The 22111-nt window shown below is 42.3% G+C and overlaps 1 long non-coding RNA gene across 4 annotated transcripts in view; it reads right to left on the bottom strand.

The window, feature by feature from the left end:
• The window catches only part of LOC110342313, a 105244-nt gene that overhangs the window by 20803 nt on the left and 62330 nt on the right, over positions 1 to 22111 (bottom strand). For all 4 annotated transcript variants that reach the window (XR_005880339.1, XR_005880337.1, XR_005880338.1 and 1 more), the window contains 2 exons: positions 20193 to 20361; positions 19387 to 19500 (listed from right to left, as the gene is read on the bottom strand). This is a non-coding gene — a long non-coding RNA (uncharacterized LOC110342313). The remainder of the gene's footprint in view (positions 1 to 19386; positions 19501 to 20192; positions 20362 to 22111) is intronic.

Raw genomic sequence — 22111 nt, forward strand, 5'->3', positions numbered from 1 at the left:
TGAATCTCATGTTAGGTCATTTCACAACAAAAGAAGCAGAGACCTGGTTAAGGTAACCAAACCTGTAGAGTTGATGGGTAGACTTGGAGAATCAAATGTGATCCATGGATTATCATTCCTAGGGATAATTATTCAACCAACCGCATTGGGGATTATTCAACCATTCTCCATTGGTATTGTCTTCAGACAGTTTAACAATGCTTTGAAAATAAATGGTCACTCAACCCCCTCCCCTGCCACATGCACAGAGATAAAATGAAACTAATAAAAATCAAAGACCAGCAAGCATGTACAGTAGTCGGACCTTTCACACACTAGGAGCAAAGATAAAGAGTAATTCTCTTTCATTTTGAAATTCACAAGGCTTTCTTGTTAACCTGTTTTTAGATGTTTATTTATTCTGCACATGTGCTGTTGTGCATGCAGGGAGACCAGAAAGAGTTCTATGGAATCAGCTCTCCCTTGGCACCGTATAGGATACGGGAATCAAACTCCCTTCGCCCCGTCCACAAGCAAGCACCTCTACCCGCTAAGCCCACTCACCAGCCCCATTTTATTATGTCTCAAAGTATGCATACATGTGCATGTGTGTGTGCCACTGTACATACGAAGGAGTCTGTTCTCCCTTACCTCTCTGCAGGAGGAAAGCCTCCCTTGTTTCGGCTGGGCAGTGTACACCAGGCGGCTGGCCCATTAGCTTCTGGGGAGTGTTGTGTCCCAGCCCCTGAGCTTGCTGTGGAACGGCGGGGACTGCAGAGGCATAGGCTATCCTAAGTGTACACAGTGCCTGCGTTCTTCCCTCCTGCCCCCACATCGTTTGCTGAGCCCACCCCCCTGAACTCTGAGATGAATTGACGGGTGCTATTTTGAGAAGGCCCCAGTAATTCAAGGCAATCCTCACGCAAGAGCCAGCGTCCTTCCTTTTAATACTGTGGGCAACTTGGAACTTTGTAAATCCAACTGGAGGTTTACAAGGGCACTCGTGGGTTCCTGAATTTGTCTATTGGGGGTGGGATAGAAAGAAGATCCTGGCAGAGCTATCCGTCTGTCTGTACTGAGTCTACAGCAGCCTTTCCCTGATGGGTTGGAGCTGTGCCTGGCACAGGGGCACCACAGTGTGTGCCCATGGGACAAAACTCCTGTCTGTACCCAATGTTGGTTGCTCAGCTTTGTCATTTAGCTTTGCTCTGTCTTTAATCACATTTTTCTTTGACAATATCTGACAACTTAAAATCTCCTTAGTGTAGCATGGTCTCCTGGCCATTTTCCTCTGCTTCATCGTTTCTCTTGGCCTTGTCTGCAGAAGTCTGCTTTAAGCAACCACAATTCAAGCCTTCCTGTCACTGCAGAGGGATGTGATGAGACAGAAAAAATAGATTGCCACCGAGTTGAGAAGAACCCAAATCTCACAGAAGCCGCCTTTTATTGTATCAGCTTAGTTTTGTTTACTGAGATGTGCTACTTCCCTCTCTGGCCATCTGAGCATAGCATGCTCCTTTATTGCTGCCAAATGCCATTTGGGGCCATTGAAGGCAAACGTCTGGCAAGCAGACTCCTTGTTCTTTTTCTGCTTCCCATGTGGATCTTCTCTCCACCCTTTGTCCTGCCTCTCCCTTGGATTTTTTTTTTTGCTTCTGCTATACTCATCTCTTGCCTTCCTTCTCATGCAATCCCTCGTTCTCTAAAATAATTGCCGTTATTTCTCATGCAGGTATGTGTCAGGAGAGAGAGAGGGAAAGGAAGAGGGGAGAGAAAGAGAGAGAGAGAGGGAGAGGGAGAGACAGAGACAGAGAGAGACAGAGACAGAGACAGAGAGAGAGAGCACAGGGAGGGCAGAAGACAGCCTCCTTGTGGAGTTGCTTCTTTCCTCCCACTGTCTCGGGTTGTCAGACATCTTAATTTCATTTCCTGCCGCTATGACAAAATACTCTGGCAAAGGCAGGAGAGAAAGTTTATTTGGCAGACGACTGTAGGCTGCAGGCCATCGTTGTGGGGAAGTCCAGACAGCAGTGACTAGAAGCCACAGTTCATATCATACTCACAGTCAGGAGCAGGGAGCTATGAACTAGTGCCTGCGTGTTCCTCTCAGCCCACAGAATCCACTCTAAACACTCCAAGACACCCATCCTGGCCATGATATGATTCCACACAGTAGGTGAGTCTTTCTGCCTCAGTTAATTTAATCAAGGTAATTAAATGCACAGAGAGAGAGACACACACAGAGAGACAGAGACAGAGACAGAGACAGAGACAGACAGAGAGACATGCATGCACACCACCTAGTTGGCAGGATCCTTTGTTGAGACTCCCTTCCCAGATTTTTCTAGATTGTGTGCAGGTAACAAAACTAGCCATCAATGGCTCCAGGCACCTGCACTTGGTGATGCATCTCCCAGACCCACACCCACTCTTTCAAAATCCCCCTTTATTTCTTTTACAGTGTGGTTGCTTCTAGAACAGGGCAAACTCCCTTCATTTACTGTCATGTGTGCATCCTTAAGATGTCCAAGAAGTAGGAAAACCGAGGAGGCAAAAAGGATGCAGCAGCAGGGAGGCAATGTCGCCTCTCTTGCTCTCAGACAGTGGCATTCTCACTGAGGATGCGTTTGGACAGTTCAAACTGGTTAAGCACAGTTCAAGTGCAAACTAAATTATGAACAGCATTTTCAGTTGCAAACATGCCACCGAGAGTGTCTATTGATAAAGACAATAACTAGCAAATTTATTTATTGTATTGGGTACCATTCCTTTTGTGGGGAGAAGAGAGAAGAAAATAAAACACAACACACTCAACGCTCCACACAGTGAAATTGGCCCTAATGATGGTAATTTACCTCTAACTACAAAGTTGTTAATTGCTGTGTTTTAGGGAGTGTTTTCCCATGATGGTAACAGCTGGCAGTCGGTGTTTTAAGTTTAGTCTGTGGTCGATGTGCTAATCAGTACAGCAGCTAGAGGACTGCATAGGGGGCCAAGGTTTGGGGGCTGTGTTTGGTTTGCTACTGCCAGTCTAACCTGCATGGGAGTTCACTGTCATGGGCACCTCCCGAGACAATAGTTCCAGGCAGCTGTGAGACATGCGTTGTTTGGCTGCCTTTCAGAATGTTTGCAGAGGAAACTTGACTAAAACACTAAGGTTTCAGTATACTTGTCCAGAAACTTTCAGGAGGATGGCACTGGCCATGGGGGGGGGGCGTGTGCGCGTGCACACCTTGTTATCTGCAAGCACCCCACCATAGCTCCACCCTGACCCCCGAGGGAACTGTGACTTCTCTACCAGGAAAAGCTTCAGTTACAGCAATAGAGAGAGTCTTCCCTTCCAGAGGTTCAAAATGCCATCAGGAGAGCATAGCACAAACATACAAAAGATTACAGAGGCAGCTAGGAAAGTAATGGAGCAGTAATAGGTGACTGGCTTTCCAATAGGTAGCAAGAGAACGCCAGAAAAAATGTTTTCCCCAGAAAGCAATCTCAGGGTCAGTAGCCAGCCTCACAGAGAGAGGGTGCAGGGCTCCTGCCTCTCCGTCACCATCACGACCCATCGGCTACTCTAACAGTGAAGGCACAGAAGACTTGAAGGCACAAAATTTCAGGACCTGACCTTGCTTTGTTATCCAGTAGCTGTGTGACTTGGGAAACATTTAGCCTGTCTGAACGTCAGATTTCTGGCCCCGAAAATAAAATAAAAACGATGTCATCTCACAAGACTTTTAGAGGAGAACAAACTGAAAATGCGATGAACAAGAACAATCGTTGTTGATGGCTGTTTCTGCAAGCGCGAAGACTGCCGGGCACTGGACAAAACTGGCAGCAACACACGCACAAACACATTTAGGACAGTGCTCGTCAAGCCTTTGAGACTGAAAACAGATGAAAGCACATGCATTTCCTTAATTTCCCATCAGTGCCATGCCCCATCCAGAGAATTTCAGGTTACAAATATCTTTTCAGGAATCTTTCTTTACTGATTTTTCTGTTCTCTCTCTTTCCTTTTTCTGAAAAGCTCTGCCATTCTTTTTCCAAAAGTGTTTAATATTAAAATAGGTAAGGTTTGCCTTTTTAAAAAAAGTTTAGTTTCTTCTCAGAAAGACAAATACCACACTTTCTCTCACATATGGAACCTGTGGGGGGTGTCAGTGTGTGTATGTATGTAAGTATGTGTGTGCATGTGTGTGTCAGTGTGTGCATACGTGTGTGTGTGTGTATGTGTATGTGTTTGTGTAGTAATGAAGTTAGAAAGGAGACCGCGAGAGGAGAGAAGAGTAGGCAGAAGTCTATGAATACACACCGCTGAAGGGCCTGATACCTGGGCGAGAAGGACCCACGAGAAGTGGGAGCGTGGATGAGGGTTAGTGGGGAGTGAGGGCCCCGCAAACGAAGAATAATGACAAGTGTGAACGTATGCATTAGAGTGAAGCCTATTACTCTATGTGCCAGCTTAAAAGTTAACCTAAAAAATTGTTTAGTTTGTTTACCTACTAAAATAAGCATAAATGTGATCGTGTCTCTCCTGTGCTTAGCCTTAGAGATCTCCCCACTCCCGTTTCTCAGTCTGTTCATCGCCCACATTAGTCAGCCTGCACCCCTCCACCTGCAGCTCGTTCTGTAAAACACTGGCATACAACCTCAGCGTGTGCTGCAGCGGCTACGGATGAGTCTGGGTCTCCACACTCTGCTGACTTCCGGCAGTCAGCAGCATGCCAAAGAGGCAGCAGGAAGGGAACCATGCCCGCATCTCCAGGACTACTTCCCCATGATTCCTTCTCCTCACGTTGGTCAGGGGGTTCAGCCTCTGGCCCTGCCTCTGCTCTTCCGCATCTTGTCATACGCATTTCTGTCGCTGTCTGTCACAAGGAGTCCTCACCTCTACCTTGTCCCCAAGTTACTGCTCACCTCCTGAGAATGCTCCCTTCCCAACAGAAGTCTCCACGTGTTCTTTATTGCGCATCTGCCTCCTTTGATCTCATATCCCTGGAACAAGTTCCCCGGGCTTTCTTGAGGCTCTAGAACTGCATCTTCTGGAATCTGTGGCAACTTCCTTTCCAAACAGCACCACAAGACCAGTAGACCCTGAGCTGATCCACAGGAAGTTACCAAGGTAGCCCCCTTGTCTCACCCTTCACAAGAGCCTTTGAAACATCTTATATAAACCTAGTTCTAAGATACAGTGTCTGGAAACAACTGATCCAGTGGTTAAATTTTTCTAGATATCTTACTACAAACCTGGTTCATAATTTTTCAAGGGCAGGACAGAGTAGCTTACATATGCTCATTAGGAGACTGAGAGGATTGAAACAGATCCATCTTTCTTGTGTTAGTGGAAAATGTTCATTCTTACTATAAAAATGGTGTTCAAAAGCAATGCCTGTAAGATACCCATTGCCTTGGTGGCACATGACAATTCCCCCACCTGAGTAACCCACATTGTTAGTTAAGCTTTCAGACAGAAAAACTAAAGTAAAAAGCTCATCAGCTAGGCCATCACTCACTATTCAGATCTGTGTTTTATGCTTTAATTTTGAAATGTACACTATTACAGTTTTTCTGTAACTTATGAAATCAACATCCAGAATATATTTGTGAGAACTTCAAAACAAAATTCTTATTAATTAAAAATGAAAATTCATCGATGTTCAAAAGGAGCCTGTTAAAGCAAAGCTGATAATTCCTGTGACAGAATATATTTTCCATTTATAGGTAAAGAAAAATTCATATTGCAGGAACTAAATGTTAGAGCCCTTGTCTTTGATACTAGGACTCTAATAATCGAAGCCTTTACATTTTTGAAATATCAGTGAGACTACTTTTCCAATTCTTTTTATTTCTGTTTACATTTTAAATTTTTTTATCCTAAGAGATTCAAAGGTTATTTTTTCTAAATCAAAAATGGAAAATGTATTTTTAGCAACACTTGATGCATAAGCATGAAGAATTCTACCAATAATATAGATTACGCCAGAGTGGATCAGATTGTTATTTATAGGAATAGTGTCTGAGGAAGAAAACAGGTTAAAAACTTGCCACCAAAAGAACTCAAGACATGCTAAAGTGAACATTTCTGCGGATGGATGGATGGCTGGAGACACAGAAAGACACATACCCTGGCGCAATCCCTCGTATGACCAGGGATGGCTGAGTGGGCATACGGGAGTTGGCCGTTAACAGGGGTCTAAAGAGCTGTGAGTGACATTGCTGGCCTCTGCTGTGTACATTATACAGCAGTGATGGGGGGAGGGCAAAGGGGGTTCCCACAGCACCCATCACTGATTACAAACCTCTTAAGCGCTTTTCTAACTTTGGCTAGCACCTTCATGTTTATGTGTATCTTCACACATTTGTAAACACGTAACTACAAACTAGCTTTGAGATTTGAGGGCACTGCATTGTCTCCCACGGTATTAGGCTGAGCATGCATGGTTAACAATTGTACATGCATTAAGTATAACATGAGCTCAATTGCACCATGACTGTTTTCTGGCTGACTAGGGCTGGGTTTCGGAACAGTTGGTGAAACAGAGGAAAAACAGCCCCACGGAGGGAAAGGTGTAGATGGGGTGTCCTATAGAACTGCAAACATGGGCATCTCAGCATGGGCTCTCTGGGGCTGCTACTGAAGGCTTCCTCTCCTGCTGAGAAATCAGTGGATCTGCCAAGAGCTGGAATGTGCCCTCCGGCTGCCTCAGGACATGCTTCTCCAGTGGCACACATTTGCAGAGCAGAAACCCAGGACCAGCCCTGAGAAGGATCATGCTACAGTGTGGCTCCTTTACAGAAGCCAGAGGTGACATTTGAGTTAGCACAGCCCACAGGTGCTGCTCTCTGGACTTATTTGGTGAGTTATTTGGAAAGAAAAAGCTGACGGAGCTCGGCACAGTGAGTTGCCACTTGCAAGACTTTTACTTTTTGGCAAAGAAGAGCAGCCCGTTTCTGTTTGCTTTGCAGTCTGGATGCTGTTTTCAAACGAAAGCAATGGCTTTGACTGTCAAGCCCAGGACTTGTTAAAAAATCAACAACAAAATGACTGGCAGCTCTTATGGGTACACATGCAAACACTGTTAGAAATTCACTGTGACAATCCACCATTTTCACAAAACGTTGTTTACTTTCATTTATCTACAAAGAAATGCATACATTCATGGCAGACAACAAATATATCTGGGAATTATCAAGTCTGGGAAAAATAACACTATCTACTACTCTGTCCTCCAGATGTGTAGATACAAATTATACATTGTCTGTATATATCACAATATGTGTATTATATTTGTGTGTGTGTGTGTGTGTGTGTGTGTTGGCCTTGGCCTCTGAATTTTTTTTTTTTTTTTTTTTTTGGTTTTACGAGACAGGGTTTCTCTGTTTTGGAGGCTGTCCGTCCAGCCTGGCCTTGAACTCACAGAGATCTGCCTGCCTCTGCCTCCCGAGTGCTGGGATTAAAGGCGTGCGCCACCAACGCCCGGCTGGCCTCTGAATTTATGTAAAGGATGGACATGTATAAGTAAAAAGATATTCACTATTACATATACTTTTGCACTATTTGGGTCAACTGCTGAAGAAATTTTAGCAAGGCAGCTGAAAGAGAACTGACTACAATTTTCAAGTGAAAATTAAAGATTGTACAAGGTAGACCATTTTTTAATTCCTGATGGCAGCTGACTTGGGTCCCAGTCTCCCCACATCCTGACACGTGTGTATTTTAACTTTCAGTGATCACCAGTGACGTGAGAAGGCATGAGGTGTGGCACCGTGGTAGCTGCGATTTGCAGTCAGCGGTTTCTTTGCTGCCTTTCATGCATTTATAAGCAATATCACATCTTATTTGGAGAAATATCTATTGAACTCTTTTTCTTGTATTTTTGTTGTTGTTTATTTTGAGTGATTCTCTTCTGGCTATGACATTGGGGGAAATTATGTGCATTCTGTATGCTAAACATGTGCCAGATTACGATTTACAATGAGTCTGCCCATTAGGTGGGGTTTTGCTTTAACTTTGTTTTTGAAAGTTATCATTGTGTGTGTGTGTGTGTGTGTGTGTGTGTGTGTGTGTGTGTCTGCTTGGAGGGGACAGCACGTGTATGCTATAGCGTACCTGTGGAGGGCAGGTGACAACTTGCAGGAACCAGGTCTCTCTGTCTAGCACCTGTACCCCTGGAGAGCAAGCTGAGGTCATTAGTCTTGGCAGCAAGTGCCTTAACCCACTAGCCATCTTGCCAGCCCATTTTTTACTGTCTTAAACACAACCCTTGGTACACAAAAGTTTTAAATTTTGACGAGGCTTAATTTACTATTTTTGTCTTGCATTGTTTCCCATACTTTGGAAGCAGTGTGTGAGAATCCATTTCTCATTCAAGGTTACGCATGCTTTCACCCCACATTCCTGTGAGATGTCGCGGTTTTCGGTCTCGTGTCTGACTTGCCTTTCCATTCTGCACTATTTCAGTCTTGTGTTGTGAGGTCAGAGACCACACTCACCATCAGCATCTGGAAGTCCCGTAGCCTCATCACCACACCCCCTGTCTCTACAGATTGGCTTTACACTAAGGTACTTTTTCAGTGTTTACCTAGTTTGTACTGAGCCAAGAAATAACCCACCCAGAAAGCCAGGGTCATTTCCACTATGCCCTGAGCATCTACACAGGTTGCAATCCTCCAGCACAGACATTTTAAAAATATTCCAGTTTCCCGAAGAAACTATTCCCAGTTTTCTTCCTGGATTGGTTTATTCATTTATTGTATGCCTCAACTGCAATCCTTTGCCCTAGATGGGAGTGCGTCCTATTAGTCACATGACATTTTGGGGCAGGGCCTATTTATTTCCTACTCAGAGATCCTGAGTAAGTTGCAAACTGAAGGTAAATATCTCACACCCACCCTTCTGAAAGTCTTCATTCATAAGAAAAGTAGAAAAAATTAATTTTAAAACAAAGTCTACTCTATTTCTTCCTAACAGAAACAAGACTTTACACAGTCCAGGCTGCCACCTTTGAGGTTGCTGACAAGTCAGCAGAGGACAGTAAAGATGCCACAAAGCTCTCCTATGATTTAAGCCGCGTTAATATTCACTAGGTTAATACGAGCCTCTGATAATTTCCCTGGGTTCTAATAAAGTCACTTCTGGCATTCAACTCTAATGTGCTACAATAATTTGAAATCATTAGCCCCTGTCTAAGAGCGGGGTTTTATAATAATAGAACACAAACAATAAAGGCAACGATGCATGTATACTGACTGTGATCTGTCAGTCACTAGCTGTCACTAGAGTATTTCATCCTAGTAACACCCCCAGAAGGCCAGCATTAGCTCTGCCTGCATTTTAACAGGTAATGAAACAGAAATCTAGCTTGCTGTTTGCCCAGGGCCAAAGAAATGATAAACATGTACAAAACTCTGCTCTTGGAAAGTTAGCTGTTCCCGTTACCAGTGAGGCTCATGTGTGTAAGCTACAGCATAGCAATATTTTCTATGTATTAAATATTAGCACAATACTGCATACATGTCTAGTGTATTTATTTTACAGTAACCCCTCATTAATTATTAAAAAAATAGGACTCAGTACCACAATAACCAGTGGCGTGTTTGGATTCTGGAAAGATCACTTGAAACTTTATGTCTAATTCCTGGGTTTTCCACGTGCTTCTGAGGGTAAGATTTGAGTTGTTTTCCTTGGATATCAATGTATGGGATCCAAGAATCCAAGACGATGCCATGTACTAATCAAATACCTCATCGTTGGCCAATTGTCAAGACAGCTTTAAATATCCTGTTATGGGTAAGTTAATCTACAACTAATAAAGAGCAACATCCCACACACACTGGAGAAAGTGTCTCACTTGGGGCAGGGGCTTTGTGACTGTCAATCGCATAGTCCAGGGCAAGTCAGAGCTCACAGTCCTGATGCTGGGACAGTCAGTCCCTATCCAGCCTGTGCCTGTGTCCTAAGGACCTGGAGCAGAAAAGGGCCAGCTCACAATCCACTCTGGTTCCGTTTTCTCCTCCGTCTCCCTTACCTTTGGTTCTCTACTTAGGATGGCTCCCCTCGCGCTAGCTTACTACGCTTTCAATCTCTGGTAGAGTATAGAAAAAAAAGATGTCTTGTGTATTTATCACACCTCTAAGTCACATTCGTGTCAGTAAAGTAAGAAGGAGAGAAAGAGCTGACTCTAGTGCTATGTGTCCATGTGGGTTCATCTCTGGTCCACTAGAGCTGAAGCTATCCCAGTGAGTACCTGCTTCACCATCGGTCTCATGCTTGGGGCTCTGGGAGTGTGGCACCTTGCCCTCCTCTGCATTTCTTCCATCCCAATCCAAGCACCTTTCCACCGAGGCTGCCAGCTTCCTTCCAACGAAGAAGAATCTTGGATCCTAGCTAATACTGGACTCTTCTTTCTCACTCACAACCCAAGGTGAATTTACACTGGCGATTTTCATGATGAACACGCAGGCAAACATACAAAAATGTTTTACTCTCTAGAATTTTCTCACTTAAAAATTATGAAACAGTGAAGAAGGGTATGATTTACTGGTTTTTTCCTCTCTTTTTGTCTTGTTTTTGTGTTATATTCCTTAAATCTGACTATCTTCCAGTGTTACGTAGCACGTGAAGCCTGGCTCAGAGACAGCCATGTCCAGTGTTCCGTTCTCTACTGGTTTTCACTGAGGAGACTTAAATATATTTTGTTCCTTTTCCTTCAGAAACTCTAATAGTTTGCTTCAAAAATTTTTCAAGTTGACTTTTGTTTCCATTAATTTGAATACATTATGTGGTCTCTGCTTTCTTTATTTAGATATCATTTCAAAATACAGTGTCCTTCACATGGTTAAATAATATTTTATGTAAAACTTTAAAGAATTTGATGCAAAAAGGAAAAAAAATCCATTGTAAGATAATGACAGTTTGTGACTTAGATTTTAATTATTTAATGGCATGCTGTATACCTTTTATTTCATTGCCTAAAGTTTAAAAATTCTGTTGTAAACATTTTATTCATTTATTCACTTATTTAACCATGTGACTCAGGGCACCTATAATAGAGCATGTCCTTTTTATATGTCATGCAATGGAGACTTTATTTGTATCTAGTGACAATTATGCATTATATTCTGAATACATTTATGTCCTAGCACTTTTCACATGTGTGTATGTGTGTGTGTGTGTGTGTGTGTGTGTGTTCTTTATGTGTATGTGCATTCATGGGAGGAGGAGAGCATATTAAATTAGACCAGCAATGTAAAATTCTAAAGAAATCATTTGAGAAGAGACTTTAAGGACTATAGGAATTAGCAATGCAAATTCAAGGCAAGATCTTTCCAGCTATAGAAAACAAAACAGGGTGCTAGATAACACCTTGCCACAAACTCATCAAATCAAAACAATACATTTTTTTCTTCTTGAGACAGGGTTTCTCTGTGCAGCTTTGGAGCCTGTTCAGGAACTCGCTCTGTAAACCAGGCTGGCCTTGCAGGGCTCCTCCTGCTCCCAACAGCATACACCATCACTCCTGGGTGGCAATACCTGTCTTTTTTTTTTTTTTTTTTTTTTTTTTGGCTTTATACAGGGTTTCTCTGTATTGTTTTGGAGGCTGTTTGTCCAGCCTGGCCTTGAACTCACAGAGATCCGCCTGCCTCTGCCTCCCGAGTGCTGTGATTAAAGGCGTGCGCCACCACTGCCCCGCTGGCAATATCTGTCTTTTATCTCATGTTTATATACTGCAGAGATTTGGGTGGACTTCCCTGGAATCATGATGGAGGGTCTCACTGGCCAAAAAGCAAGAATGTAGCCAGAGCAAGCTGTGCTTGGAGAATCTAAGGATCTGAGGATGCATCCATTTCTCATTCACTGAAGTCAAATTCAGTTCCTTGTGCCTTAGGATGAAGTCACTCACTGTCTACTTGTCTGAGAGCAGGGACCAAGAGCAGCATTCAGGGGTCATACTGCAACCTTCTGTTCAAATAGCACAGAAGTTTCCTCAAAATAAACAGCTCTCTTTCCTTAAATCTCCTCTGCTTCCTTTTCTTCTCACATAGATTGTGCCCACCTAGAAAACCCTCTTTTTTATTAACCCAAAGACACAAGACTAGTATCCTTAATCATATCAACAAAATCCCTTTCCTGGGAAATGAAGCACTGGCCAGTTGTGGTCTCTTGTAGCCATGGTGGAGATTAGAGTAAGGGGCTTCAGGGAAATCACTGCAGAGGTCTTCCCATGCCTGGCCCTGAAGCAGTTGTATTCAGGAAACACTAACAAGGCGTTGGGCTCGGATGATGGTGGGCAGCAGCTGGAGAGAGGAAAAGAAGGTCTGACATCTACGGAAGGAACTTAGTCAGCATCTGTGGGATGTGCTGATGTGGGTGTTGTAGGGTTTAAGACCTTTGAATCATGCAAAGAGAGGAATCTGCAGACCTTCTGGGGTTCAGCAAAGACCTTTAAAACACAGAGCACAGAAGAACAAAATACTGGGTTTTTTTTCTATTCCTACACATTGCTAAATTTTATTATAATGAGTAGCTTTTAAGTTCCTATAATTTATTTCTAATGTTCACATTAGAAACAGCTTTCTTTCTGAAATGAGATCATTATGGAACTAAAATATTTTTTTCTTTCTCCAAGGGAAACAGATGATAATTTCTAAAGCAAATATGCCAGGAAGGGTTAGTACTCAAGAAAAGTCTTTTCAGCCTTCATAATTGGATTCTATGCAGCAATTTTTAAATAACTCTGTTTGTCTTTGTCTTTAGAGCTGCTTTTTACTTGATTAGATGTCAGTGATGATGATGGCAGCAATTTTAAGGGTACTGACTGCCTGACACTCCTTGCTGGCTCTGAGTAGGCATTCTGCTCAGGGCTCTCCTCAGCTCATCAGCTGAGGTGCCTACAACACCCCCGGACAACTAGACAGGACTTTGTAGTTTGGAGAATTTAAGAAACGTGACCCCGAATATATTGATCACCCTCACTAATGCACACCTTAAATAGGCACAGTCATTTTTTTAGCAAAAACTCTGCTTTGGGTCCCATGGCTACTTTGAGGCAAAAATGAACAAAGCATATGATTTCCTGTATAAACCCAATGATTCTTCACAAGCACCAAATGTCAAGGCTACTAAGATTGCCGTGTCACTATTTTGCAGTAACAACAAATAAATAATATTTTATGTAGGCTGGATAACTTTTGCCTATGCCTATGAGTTTGATGTGAACTTCATGTCCCCTGGCTCTGAGGCCTCCACTTACCCCCCTTTCAATACTTCCTGAATGGAGAACACCAATTCTAGGGCCAAAATGACTTTGAAACAAGGAGTAGAGTGACAATCTCTCCACATAGAATGGCCAAGAGAACAAGTAGTATAGGTTTTGAGACTCATATAATCTCGGGTCCCAGGCCTCAGCCCCACATTTTGTCGCAAAAAGTACCACAGGCTGTCACAAGTAATGGGAAGCATTTGTGTTCACTGTGTTCAAACAAAGCTATTCAAGAGAGTAGGTGCTGGGTCAGAGCTTAACACATGAGCTGTCTGCTCACCTCTGCTCACAGCTCAGAGCATTAATAAACCACCACTGCATACAACGATGCAGAAGAAAAATACGCCATACCCAGTAGAAGGTCAAATCTGTACGAAGGAGAGCATACTATTTAAACTGATTGGCATAATGTTCAATTTCAGGCAGACCTGTCCTGGGACCCGTGATGTTAGAAGATGCTACCTTTGTGGAGAGACACTAACTATGGAGATCCAGAAGTGGAATATCCGAGATGCTGCCCAGATTCAAGCTGTCATGACATGCGACATTTCACTGCGTGAAAAATCCACGTGTCTGCCATTGACAGTCTTCATTCTCCTTGAAGGGAGGTTTCAATATACAAGAAAAGCACAACTTGAAAAGATAAAGAATCAGGAGATGTAGTTTAAAAAACCCCTCTCTATTATGCAGAATATTGGCGTGAGAAATAGTCATTAAAATGTGCAAGATGCCGGGGACTGAAAACTAAGTGCATCTGTTGATAACAGCAGCAGCTTCCTGGGACTGAGCTGACGGTGCTATAAATAGCTAGCATTGGAGTGACCTCGAGCACTGCCTACATGGTAATCACTATCATTAGCAATCGTTTTACAGTTGAGGAGCTCAAGTACAAAAACAGCTACTTTCCACAGCCACAATACTTGTGTTGGACCAGGACACAACACTGAGTAAGAGACATAGGAGAAAACAGGAAAAAAGATAATGGCGTTGGTTGGGGACTTGTGAAAGGTTAAGACCAGACCCCAGCTAGGGAGATGTCAATCTTTTTTAGACAACTAGATGATGAGGACACCGTGTGGACCCTGCAGGTGATAATCCCCATCTTGTAGACAGAATAACATGGCGGTCCACACCCCCACTGAACTATGAGGGGTAAATCCCAGAGCCCTACATCTATTAAAGACAGACAAGCTGATCTTATTTTGTGAGTTTGTCATTAAAATAAGTCACTGGACCAGTTCTCATTGCTGTGACAGAATAACTAACTGATAAGGCACAACTTGTCCCAAGAAGGGTCTGTTTGGGTTTATCCCAAGGAGGTGTTATACGTCATGGAGTGGTAAGCATGGCAGCAGGAGTGTTGGCAGATGATCACATTGCTCCACAACCAGAAAGCAAACTGGGCTGATAAGTGTCAAGGCCAGCCCTCGGAGAACACGTCCACAGGCACAGTTCTACCTCCTAAAGGTTCCACCACCTTCTACTGTGGTTCTACCAGCTGGGACCAAATTGTTCAGACCCATGTAACTATGAGGGACATCTCACACCCGAGCCACAACAGCCTCCACGCATTTCATTTTCATCTTGACCTAATGGAAAATGCCTTCTTCAGTACCTACAGTATGTTTGCTGTGATGTTCATACTGGCCATAGATGAGTAACTCAGTCACCCGACCTCAACTTGAACGCATCTCCATATTTGGAAACTATGGGTCTCTTTTAAAGTCTCTTTTTCCTGGCTTTCTTCCCAAGATATTTTTCTGTGATAGTTATAAATAGGAACCGGACACCTGCCCCACCCTACCTGAGGAGAGCCTCCTGTCAATCATTCCCTCCATTGCCTCACTTTTCATTTCAGCTGAGCTAACAGTGCGAATTACACCGTATCCACTTACTAACTTCCCTGTTGTTCTCCTGTCTGAAGCTCTGACTCTAATACAAGCTCACCAACTCTTACTTAGCCCAGTCCAAAGCTTTTCAGTGTGCCAAGCAGAGATCCATCCATATTTAACAATCCAAATGTCGTTTTGAACGTGTGAATAAGTGAACAAATGAATAAATGATTGAAGTTCTTAATCCAGAGGCATGTTGCCTTTATAGATATGTAGAGCAAGTAGGACGAAAAGAAGACATTTTTGAGATGTTTCAATTTCATCAGCTGTTCATTATCATTAAAACTTAAGAAAAAAATAAAATAACGGCCATTTTTTAGAGATTTATAGACTTTAGCAATTAATAAAGACATATTCACAGGTGGTGTTTCAGACATTGTTCCCACAGGCAGTTGGAACTTTGAAAGAAAAAGAAACACATGGGAACAAAAACATTGGGCATGGAAATGAAATTTTAAATATGTGCATTTCCAAATTATGACTCAAGGTACCGGGCTGATGCCTTTCCATCTTCTGCCAATAATCCTGGAATGAGGAAATGTTATTCCAGAGATAGATGACTTAATAATGAGGATTTAAAACTTAAATTGTGGACATGTGAAAACAATGCTGGGCAAACGCGTGGGCCTCAGCTCTCTGCAAGTGAAGTCAAGGAGATCAGAGACTCACCCAAGAGAGCCACGTCAAAATGGGGTGCAGCTGAAACTCCAAATGCAGATGTTGAAAGAAAAGGAACAATACACAAACCACAAGTCCCTTCCTACCCTGATTATAGCAGCCTCTGAAAAGAACCACTGGAGTGTTAGCATGTGAAGATAAAACTTGAAAGATGGAAACGGACAAGGGTATGGGCTGCAGAGATAGCTCATGACTAAGATCTCTGACCACCTCCTCAAATTAAATGGAGAGAAACTCAAAGCGATCTCACTGAAATCAGGAACAAGATAAGACTGCCCATCTCTATATATCTGCTTGATATAGTACTTGAAGTTTTAGAGCAACAATACGACTGAAGGAGATCAAGGGGATAGAAACTGAAAAGGAAGAAGTAAAAATATTGCTATTTGCAGATGACCTACATAAGTATAGTATACATAAGCAACCCTAAAAATTCTACATGGAACTCCTACAGCTGATAAACACCTTCAGTGAAGTGGCAGAATATAAGAAAGAGGAGGAGGAAAGGAAGGAAGAAAGAAAGAAAGGTAGACAACTCTCTTATATACAAATGACAAATGGATTGTGAAAGAAATCAGGGGAACAACGCACTTCACAATAGCCACAAACAACATAAGTAAAAGACTTATATGTCAAAAACTTCAAGTCTTTGAAGTTATTATTTGGGGGCTGGTTGGTGGCCCAAAAGAAAAGGCCTACTCTACTACAGGGCCCTAAGATCAGACAAGAGTGGGATACACTTCCTCTCCCCTGTTGGGAGTCCCACAAACACCCCCACAATGACAGCATTGGTTTAAGTGGAAACTGAAACTCCCAGCACTCCCGTCTCAAACCTGCAAACCCACTTCACCAAGGCAAGTTTCAGTTGTATAACACGAGACTGTGGAAAACAGGGCTCTGTGTGAATGTGCACAACACAGCCCTGTCTGTGAAATCTCAAAGTGATGGTATATAAAGCCTTGGCATTGAGAATCATTTAAACAGTGGAGTTAACACACAGCATAAACCCACAAGTATTCAGTGCAGAGCTCCAGCAGTGAAAACCATGCACGCTGGTCCTCAGAGCTCACAGAGTAAACATCATTTCATGGCTAGCCTGAGATGCATCAGTTCCCAGATCTCATAGTGTACAGAAGTGTGGTTACTCTATGTGTCAACCCCATTTAGTTTTAAATCAGAAAGAATTAAACAGTATACGCAGTTTTCTGTAAGAGATCATGTAGCCTGCACAAGATCATTAAGCTGTAGGCAAGCAAGCACATAGCGAGAGGGGCTGATCCAGAATCACAGACAGGGCTGAAAGCTGTGAGACTGATGATAAAAAAACAACTGTGCGTCAACACTGTGATCTAGAGAAAAATCATTTCTTACACACCAGGGTTTACCATTCTGAAAGCACCCTGAATACTTAGGGAAGTGACCAAGCATCTGAATGTTTGCTGTAAGGCTACAGAGGAGGAAGAAGCAGGGAGGAGTTAGGAAGGACCGTATGATGCTGGATTAGCATTTGAGATGTCAATATAGATGCTAATTTAATATGAACACCTACAGGATCCTATAGAACAAGCTGTAGACAACGTCTCCCAGCTTTGTAGCATTCTTCAATTTAAAAAACAAAAAGTGAGCAGAGGTAGGCTGTCAAGATAGCTCAGCAAGTAAAAGCAAGTACCTGAAATGTTGATGGCCTGAGTTTCAGCCCCAGAACCCACAACAGAAGGAAACAAGTGACTCCACGTGCATGCGTAGCACATGTGCACCCATGTGTGCACACATACATGTACACACATATACTCATATACACACATATACACATACACTCACACACATACTGATAAACCCCCAAGCACACACAACGTGTTTTACACACATTACACACAAATAAATAAATATGTAATGAAAAATTTTGAATAAAATCAAAGGGTATACCACCAATACCCAAATTAATTAGTACCCAGTGGCTAAAACTGGAAAAATTCAAGAAACAAAGTAAATAATCATGTCTTAGATTATAACCAGACTACCAACTAAATACCTAGCTAAGCTTCCTGGTATAAAGGTATAAACGTAGTTGAAATTGTAAAGAAATAAAATTTTACATGGAAAAATTCTGAATAATTATGTATGCAAATTTCCCAGAAAGAAGTTTAGCTATATCTCTCATTTCCCAAATTGAGGCTTCATGTAGTAGATTGCCTCCAAAGAAAACAGTATGGACAAAAGAATTGAGGTGTGTGTGACGTGCTAAAGTACAGAAGGCAGTATTGCCTGCAGGAACCCTAGACTAATCTCATCAGGAGTGTAGTACGCTGATGACATGTAGCCTTGTTGTAGTATCTTTAGGGTATCACTTGATGTCTGTGGTTTTTCTGCCTCCTGAAACTCTAAACTGAAGTCTGATCATAAAGAAAGTAACTGTATATTTTAAAGGAATAGAAGAGAGAGTTTTAGATAAACTGACTCTAAAGAAATGATAAATGTTTGAAGAGATATACATGAACACACGTAGTGAAAGGTCACAAGCTACCTCAACAATAGTTGAACAATTTATATGTTTTATGTATCTGTTCTATGAAATTGCAAGAAGAAAAAACTTCACCCAAAACAGTATTTCTCAAAACTGTCAGTCACTAAAAATAATGACAGTGTGAGTGTTGACTTGTGTCATTGGGCAGGCCTTGTTCAGTCAACTATGTTGTTGAGATTTGACAGAGGTAGCATTCCTGTCATGTCTAGAAAACACTACCTAACAATAGGGGTCCTGGTTCTCTGGCTCTTACAAGATTTCCACTCCACTATGAAATTCTTTTAAAAATAAAATTAAAAATAAATCAAAATAAAAAATAAATTTTAAAAAATTTTAGAATAAGGATAGTCTGAAAATTTGTCACTATCCTTAGGACCCAAGGATGTAAATGCTTAAATGCAATGTGGGAGCATGGGCAACAGGAAGGGAAGTAGCTACGGTGTCAGTCAAGTGCGGAGCTTGGCTTGGTTCATTAACCCTGAAAACACATCGTATCATAAAATGCATCAGCCAAGGAAATGGGATGGATACACAGAATGAAGGCGCCATTGTCTTTGCAGCTTTTCCGTTTATTGGAAACCACTATAAAGTATAAATAACGGCAAAGGTGTCATCGCTGGGGTTTTCCCACTGATTGTTAGCTGTATCCTTAAGATGATTCAAGCAGATGTCTTCATGGGTCTTAAAGGGGTGGCAGTCAGGGCTAAATACACAGACAAATGGGAACCAAAGAGTACTCCATGAGCATGCCAGGGGTGCAAAGGATGCTTTACAGTGGAGAACCAGAGAACTTGGGATGGTGAGGACCAAGCCTACAGCAAAGATGTGTAAAACGCTGGCTTCAGGTAGGGAGTGCCAAGGCTCCTTCAACTCCACTCTCCTTGACTGGTTAACCGCCTCCCATAGCATTCAGTCCCTTACAGATAAGGAGAATTGTCGTGTTTAACCCTGCAATCCCATGTGCCCTGTTCTCTGATACACACTCCTGGCACAGCAGCTGACTGAGATTCCATAGGCTCAAGCTGGAGATGTTGAGAGTACAGACATATGGTACCTGATTACACCAGAGGATTTATGGTTCAGCCTGGGTTCATCACGTCCAAACCAAGTGTACACTGATTCAAAGATCTGTTCCTACAGTGGAGATATTCCATGGAGACTTGAGAAGCTGCAAGAAAAAATAAAAACTCTGAAATTTCATGAATATTTAATGTCCGTCATTACGTCAGCAGAGGCATTCTATGCCACTGTGTCTCAAAATTGCATTTGATCCTGTAAAAGGAAAATATGTTTTAAATAATGAAGCTTTTGTTTTGGGATCATCCCAAACAAACTGCCAATAGACTGTGCAGAGAGCTTCTCTGAGAGAGAAAAATCCCAGAATTATTACACTAGCAGAGTAGAGTAGGAGCACACAGAGTGAGAAATGGAGCCATTCACATGAAATATGGGACAGTTTCTCAGATTCATGGTAACGTATGCCTTCTTCTCTCTTAAAACAATTCTTCCTGAGGGCAAGTGTTTCATTAAGCTCCTCAGAGGAGTGTAAAAGCCTGTGCTTTTAAAGCAAAGGGGGAAAGCTATAGCACTAAATTTTCTTCTAAATTACTAGTCAGTGTTTTAAAACCTTCCCCCTAACGCTTCTTTCTAACCTCATCACCTGCAATGGCGTCTTGCTGGTGCCTCCTTCACGGGGGAGGTGGCAACGTGCATTAAGCCTGAACAGCTGCCAGGTTCTCCAAGGCCCTTTCCCTCTTCCTTGTATTTTATCCCCAAGCCATTTATCCCTTCCCCGCCAGCGTATTCAGCCTTGTGCTGCTGGAGAAACCCTGGCTATAATCAGCCCAGAAACCCACCTACCTGTTCCGAGTTCCTTTTTCACCAGCTCACGTTCCTTCCTTCTCAAAGCCAGCCTGAAGGCTTTGTGAAATCACAGTGATTCCGCAGGCCTGGAGGGATGGCTCACCCATCAAGAAGCATGCGCTGTCCAGGCACAGGACCATAGTTCAGTTGCGAGCACCACCTGTAACTACAGTTCCAGGGGATGCAGCGCCCTCTTCTGGCCTCCGGGCTCACCTGCACACAAGTGCAAACCCACCCACACATGCACATAAATGAAAATATTCTAAAATACACAGAAGTTTGAAAGGTGGCTTATCAAACACGCAGCCATCACTACAAGCCTGCAGGTGATGTGCAGACATTTCTTTGGACTCAGTGGAGTTAAGCAGATACAGGAGGGTATGTATGTTCCAGATTCAGAACAGGGATCAAAACCATCGGTGGGAAAACAGGTGGACTTTGGTTGAGGCAAAAGGTGAATGAGTTTCTAGTTGCTGGAACGAACTAGCGGCGAAGCACTCAAGGTTCTTAGGAGGGATGTGGGTGGCTGAGTACAGGCAGTCTGCACTGCCTATCAGACCTAACGGAAGACAGACTCCCACTAACCCACTGATAGCTGAAGAGGGAAGTGGTAGAACCAATTTAAATCAACGCTGTGTTTTTATTTTAACCAGCATATGGTAACATTCCACCTACAGGTATCCACGGAAGAAAAAGCTAAGTATGTCCCTGAGGTGGTTTGAATGAGAACAGCCCCTGTGCGCCCAATGCTTGAATACTCAGTTGTCACTCGGTGGAAATATTTGGTAAGAATATTGTTGTGACAGAAATGAATCCCCAAAATGACTGAAGCAAAAGCACAAAATAAATGTGTGCGTATAGGATGATCTCACTCATATAAAATTTTAGAACTAATGAAGAATGACAAAAAGCTGATCGGTGTTTAGAAATATGGACAGAGGTTGCATACAGAAAGAATTACATAGAGAAAGGATAAATTGGATAGAAATTTTGTTATAAGGTGATATAATGACTTATCTATGTACCAAACTACAAATCAAATAGTACATTTTTTTTCTATTGCTTTGGAGCCTGTCCTGGAGCTCGCTCTGTAGACCAGACTGGCTTCGAACTCACAGATCTGCCTGTCTCTGCCTCCCGAGTGCTGGGATTAAAGGCATGTGCCACCAACACCCAGTTCAAATAGCGCATTTTAATATGCAGTGTTTGGCATATAAACAATATTTTGTTTTTGCAGTGTTGTAAGTTCATTCAGGGTCTTAAGCATTAAACTTCAGTTCTAGTCCTAAATTATATTCAATAACATCTTTTAATGAAAATGCATTGGAAGAAAAACCAGATATCTAAAGAAAATCAGAAAAATTTTGAAATTGTAGTTACATGTCTAACATTTAACTATAATCATGGCCTTTATCTTATTACATACTCATGTAAGGTTGGCATGGGTTTCACATCTAGAAGTTTAAATAAAGACTAAATCCCAGATGCTTTGTTTCTAAAATCAGTGAGAAAAATTAGAGACTAGCATCATGAAAGAAATTATTTTACATTATATGTAATATTATAATAGATAGCTCATATTATGCTCTTTATACTATTCATACAGCCTAATGCCTTTTACTTTCTCTATGATTTTTATTTGAATATTTCACATGTGCATAAATTCTGCTTGCTTTCTCTGCACTATCCTGTCTCCCTCCCTCCATCTCTCCTTCCCTTCACCCTACCAATCATAATTGATTATGTACCTATATCACTCTATACCTTGCCTGACATATGCCAGACCCAAGCTGTCTCTGATGGAGTGGCATCAGCCATATGGCAATCTGAACTCTTTCTGACTTCCATGGGACCACCTTCTCTCAACAATCTTCAGATTTTGAATCTATCAGTGACTTAAACCATTCATCAGGTCA

Source organism: Mesocricetus auratus, unplaced genomic scaffold, assembly GCF_017639785.1.
Source record: "Mesocricetus auratus isolate SY011 unplaced genomic scaffold, BCM_Maur_2.0 Super-Scaffold_100011, whole genome shotgun sequence".
Lineage (NCBI taxonomy): Eukaryota > Metazoa > Chordata > Mammalia > Rodentia > Cricetidae > Mesocricetus > Mesocricetus auratus.